At 44.1% G+C, this 6,003-nt stretch overlaps 1 protein-coding gene across 1 annotated transcript in view; it reads left to right on the top strand.

Moving 5' to 3' along the window:
• The first annotated feature begins 6 nt into the window (after positions 1–6).
• Usp31 (ubiquitin specific peptidase 31) overlaps positions 7–6,003 on the top strand; it is a 66,819-nt gene continuing 60,822 nt past the window's right edge. The window contains exon 1 of the mRNA XM_015491166.2: positions 7–62. The gene's annotated coding sequence lies outside the window, so the exon portion shown is untranslated. The remainder of the gene's footprint in view (positions 63–6,003) is intronic.

Genomic DNA, 6,003 nt, shown 5'->3' with positions numbered 1-6,003 from the left:
CGCACCTGGTGCGCGCCCTCTGGACCCTGGAGTACACCCCGCAGCACAGCCGCGACTTCAAGGTGAGCCCCGCGCGGCGCCCCGGGCCCCGGGAGCATCCGCCGCCCGAGTGTTCCCGGGGCTCCTCCGGCCGGCCCACTTCTGCACCGGGTGCTTAGGGCGGTCGGGGCGCGTGACCGTGACCCGCACCCCGATTGCAAGGGAGACTCTTTCGTGCGTTCATCCATCCATCCCATCATCGCTCCCTCCCACCCATCTGTTCATCTGTCCGGCCATCCATCTTGGTGTATTGAGAGCCCACTGCGTGTGTGCCAGGTCCTGAGTTAGGCACTGGGGAGGGATTTTTTTGCCCTGAGCAAAGCTTTCATGGAACTTGGGAGTTGATAATGGGTCAGGGAATGTTGAACTGGGTTCAAATCCTGGTTCTGCTACTTAGAAGTGGTATGACTCTCAGCAAGTAACTTGCCATCTCTGTGCCACATATTATTTTTTTCCCCCCAATCTGGTTACCAATTTATAGCATACTAGTTGATGCGTTAGGTTGGACACTTGAAAATTACCCATTTTTGACTTACAGATTGATACTAAATAGTAGTCAATCTACCTATGTTAAGTGCTTCAGTTGTTTAGTACCATGCGTTTTTTAAAAAAAGTTATTAAACACTTTAATAAGTTAAGAAGATAATATCAGATAGATAGTGGTTTGAAGAAAGCATCACCTGGTGATGTGATTGATGAGCTGGCAGTCTACTTTAAATTGGGGGAGGTGGCTTTGGGTCCTCTTTGCTGTCTGCTGGTGTGGCTACTGGTATAGTGAGGGGGAGATTTAAGACCTCAGCCATGAGCTTGGCCCAGTTGGTGGAGGGCCATTTAGGCTGCATTATGGAATTAGGCTCTTATTTTAAGCAGAAGGGGAAGATGATTTGCAATTGTGTAAGGGACACTTTTAGGTGGGATGTTGTTGTGGTATTAAATAGAATGAAGTCATATTGTGAGGAAATCAGTTCCTTTTTGTTCTCTTTATATCCTGATCCTGTGGAGGCGAAAGTTGCAGCTTGATATTAGCCTGTTTGTAACATCTCTTCCAATCCCCCATGTCCACCCTTTAAAGATGGAACAACCTTCAAGTTTAGAGGCTTTGGTAGGCAGCGGTAGTTAGATTTAATAAAGTCATGCTTTTATTGGGCTTATTTTTTCATTTGTCTTTTCTATTTATGGCAAGTGGTGCTGGTTTTCCATTGGTTCGATCAAGTTTCTTTCTAAAATACATTTATTAAGTAAACGATTTGATTACAATATAAAAATGGTGATCTGGCCGAGGAGTCTGCACTTGGGTAAGGTCCTGCTTTCTTGCTGAGAAGCAGTACTGCTGGTGTGCATCCCTTCCCTTTTAATACTTTTTACTTGTATTTTTTATGTTGCCCAGTAATGTTTTTCTCAAGAAAAAGTGGTTGCTGTTTGATCTTGAAAATTTGAATGGAAATACTTCAGTGAGCTAAGGGCTGGAAAAAAAGAGAGTTCTGTATGAGAGATCTCTAGAAGGTAGGAGAATGGCCACCAGCTGGCTATTGTAGTAGGTTCTTTGTGTTTCCTGCTCTTTGCTTAGAGCTGCCTGTAAACAGCCATAGCACTTGAAACTTTTCAAGGCCAGAGTGTGGTGTTAAGTTTGGTTTTCTGGTCTTTTTCAAAATGTGAAAGTCAGTTTCTACAGCATCTTAGCATGTGAAGATTTTCATTGCCTTTTATAATACGGTGTTCGTTTTTTTTTTAATCCATGAAGCTGTGAGCAGAAGTGGGTTAATAAGTCTGCAAGTGCAGGGACTGATTGATGGCAACTTTGGCAAAGTTGGATGGATTCTTGGAGGTCATTTCCATTACTTTTTATGAGGTCATGTTCACTTTTTTATCCATTAAGCTATGAACAGAAATGGGTCAATAATTCTAAAAGTGCAGAGACTTCATAGTCATGCTTTGGCAAAGTAGAGCAGATTCTTAGAGGACCTGTATTTTTTAAAAAACGTCATCTTCTGAACCTTTACATTTTACTTGGCATTCATTTATTTACCTCCCATTTACTGAAGTTTTACTCCATCAGTTGGGAATGCATTCTACACAAGATAGAACAGTCCCCAGTGAGAGTGCCTTAGCAGTAGAAATGCTCAATTAGCTCATGTGGGAGTTCTGGGGTGGATGGTTCTGAGGTGGTTCAATGGACCTGCACCATTTCTGTTTTCCCACCCTATTGTTCTTAGATATTATTGGCTTTTTAGTCTCATGCCTGTCACCTCATGGTTGCCTGATGATGGCAGCTGCAATACCCTACATTCTACCCAGGAAGGCAGGAAGTCATTAGGGTAATAGAAGTTGTTCCAGAAGCCCCTGCAGCAGGCTTCTGCTGCATCTCACTGACTATAACCGTGACTCCACAGAGGCTGGAATGTGGGCATTTGAGTTTCCCTGCCTTCGTGGAGGAGATGAGTGGAGGAAGCGCTTGCCTCTTATGCATCCCATGAGAGAGCCTCACCTAATGTGTGCCAGGCACCATCTTTTGAGGAAGACACAGTATTCTGTCTCTGAGGAGTGGATTCATGAACACCACACTAAAGTGCCTCAGCAGCACTGAGCCCAGGGCTGGCAAATTCCCTGAGATAGCACTTCTTACACTTTAACTTGCACACAACTCACACTCGTAATTTACATGGGGATTTAGTAGAACTAGAGCGGGGCCTGGGAATCTGCATGTATTTCTAACCAGCCCTGGGGTGATGCGGATACTGATAGTGCGGCCCAAGGACCATACTTTGAATAGCAGGCTCAGAGGAAAAGTAAACAGTACAGAAAAGGTGACTGGAACAGTGTTCTGAAGGATGACTAGAAACTTGCTGGGCAGAGAAGTGGCGGGGCTGGCCTAGAAGAGCGTGTATTTTGGGGGGAAACATGTTTAATGGCTGGTTGTATCATGGAGAGCCGTGGGGTGCAGAAAGCTCCCTCCATGTTATAAGGGGTTGTGAGTGGCTGTGTAGGCTGGTTTTGAGTTATCATTTGGAAGTTGAGAATCCAGGGCCGATTTTTTTTTTTATTAACATTTTATTTTTTAGTTTTCGGCGGACACAACATCTTTGTTGGTATGTGGTGCTGAGAATCGAACCCAGGCCGCATGCATGCCAGGCGAGCGCGTTACCGCTTGAGCCACATCCCCAGTCCTCCAGAGCCAATTTTTAATAAGAGAGCGATGTGATCGGATTTTTTTCCTCTCCTTCTCTGTCTTTCTCTCTTTTCCATTCAATTAGGTAGACCTGGTGGCACTGTGGTGATTTGTGACTTTTATTTTTCCCCTCAAATCTTTTATTTTAGCCAAACTTGACGAGCATTATTTTGAGTATAAAGAACATGGAACCCCAAGGAGATGGGCATGAGGCTCCCTGTCCCCATCTCCCTTGCCTGCTTGTGGCAGATATTGATAAAGATTCTGATACTCTTGTTCAGCATCCTGAACTCAGCATCCTGCTCAGTTCTGGTGTCTAGGCAGCCACCACCAGTTGATTATTGTTGGCAGAGGAGATAAAACCAATTTGCCATTTTGAGGTAGTTTGCCTTGAGGTCCAGAAGAGCATTCACTGTCTTTGAATGTGCTTTAATCATCTGAAAATGTTCCTAAGTCCTAATGCTTCTCTCTGCAAGGTTTTCAAGTAGAATTCCTACTTGCTTTCTAACCACATTGATTTGGGCGTGAGGAGCTTGCCAGGTTAATGGTGTTTTGGTCTGAGCTGGCCTAGGTGGTGGTAAAGTTGGATTTTCATATCCCAGAATGAAACAAGTTGAGTGGCCCCGCCTTGATATGCTTTAAGAAACTTCTGTAGCTGTGATTTATATCCTTCTCTCTCTCTCTCTCTCTCTCTCTCTCACTCACTCTTTTTTTTTTTTAAACAGGTGTTTTCTTCTGTTCTTAAAGCACTGATTTTCAGCCAGGGCACTTTTGCTTCCCTCCACACCTCTCCCTCCCTACCCCTGGGGACACTTGCCTGTCTTTGGAGACATACTTGGTTGTCACAGCTAGGGTGGAGATGCTGCTGGCATCTTGTGGGTAAATTCCAGGGATGTCACAGAACATTTCAGGGCAACCCCTCTGGTACAGAATTATCCAGCCCCAAATGTAAATAGTGCTGAGGTTGAGAAACTGTTGGAGGAATGTTTCCAGCCTCTTCCGCAGTTTTCCTTCCTTTTTCCCTCTCCATCCGGGGTTGTCTTGCTACTCTGGCCTTTGCCTGTGCATGTGTTTGCAGCAGCACGAGGGGAAAACTTGGATTTGACCCTATGTCAGTTGTTTTCTTGGTAAAACAGTGAAAGTAAACATATAGTGTTGAACCTCTATACTAGTCTGTGCCATTTTAAGGGGAAATCTACTTACTGCTCTCACTTTAATAGGGGCATGGGTGCTCCAGATTCTTGCAGATCCTCTTTGATTTCTAGTTCTCAGTGCCCTTTTGCAACAAGTAAAAAAAACATGGCTAGGCATCTTTCAAGCAAGAAAGGTGAGTTTTATATCAGCAATTTTCAAAGCATGTTCTCAAAGAACAGCTAGGAACAGAGTGATCTACTGATAAAAGAACTATGGGGACTTCTTCCAAATTTGCAATAAACAAGAAGTAATTGATTAAAAGCATTTTTTTTTCCCATATGTGTTCCCTTGCACCTTAATGCTTGGTTCTTATTAATCAGACTTTTGAAGCAGAAGTGCATAAATGAGTTAAGTCCAACAGCCTAGCAATCAAGATTACACTTGCTTAGTGTCACACCCTATTTTTTTTTTTTTTAATATTTATTTTTTAGTTTTTGGCGGACACAACATCTTTGTTTGTATGTGGTGCTGAGGATCGAACCTGGGCCGCACGCATGCCAGGCGAGCGCGCCACCGCTTGAGCCACATCCCCAGCCCTACACCCTATTTTTCCATGGACTCATGCTGGGGAGCTCTGATGATATGCTGTAAACAAATGATGTTAAATTTCCTGGTTTGTGTAAAGCTTTTTTTTTTTTTTTTTAGTTGTAGATGGACACAATACCTTTGTTTTGTTTATTTATTTATTTATTTTTATGTGGTGCTGAGGATCAAACCCAGTGCCTGACACAACGTTAGGCGAGCGCTCTACCACTGAGCCCCAGCCCCAGCCCCAGCCCCTGTGTAAAGCTTTTTAGTATGCTTTTATATCACTGTTTCCCCCAAAGCAGTATGACTTCAGGGTGTCCCCTGAATTCATTTGAAATGTAGGGAAAAATGAAATTGTGTAGGTCACGTTTAGATTTGTGACAGAATGGACATCTCTTCCCCATCAGTTCCCTTGTCTGTCACATGTTGTCACTTGAGTTTTAGTAAAGTTCCAGATCTCTGAAGGAGAAAGGAACGTGGTGGAATCCTGAGGTTGCAGACTTGGAAGCAGCCTTGGATGTGGTATGACTAGGCCCCGGCCTTTCCAGATGAGGGGACCAAGGCTCACCCCCAGACTTAGGCGGAGGAGCAGAATCAGAGTTCCGATCTCCACTTACTGCCCTGCTGAGGTTCACACTGAATCCTGGGCCTGGGGTGGCCTCATCAGTACAACCATTGAAAAGATAGCTCTCAACATAAAACTTCAGCAAGCAGAGTGGACGTGCCAAAACGTGTAGCATCTTCCCCCTCTGAGACTGTGGTTGTGAACTGTAGGAAAATAAGATCATCCCGCAGCTAGATTCAAATGTGTGCCATGGCTCCTCAAGCTCAGGTACTTTTAAAAGTCTTCTTAAAAACAGTGTAAATGCATATGTAAATGTATGGCTCTCTCGCCAGTAAGGTTTGAGTTGATAAATGCACCTTAGTAAAGGGGAAATGTGAGCATTATAAGAAGTATTCCAAGAGGACTACTTGGGGGATAGAAATACACGGGGCAACTATAGAGCTCCGTGTTTGCTGACGTTTTAGTTCATTCTCTGCTGCTGTGACAATTCCACAAACTGGGTAACTTAACA

The sequence above is a fragment of the Marmota marmota genome, unplaced genomic scaffold (assembly GCF_001458135.2).
Source record: "Marmota marmota marmota unplaced genomic scaffold, marMar, whole genome shotgun sequence".
NCBI lineage: Eukaryota > Metazoa > Chordata > Mammalia > Rodentia > Sciuridae > Marmota > Marmota marmota.
This window is presented reverse-complemented; position numbering and strand designations above follow the sequence as displayed.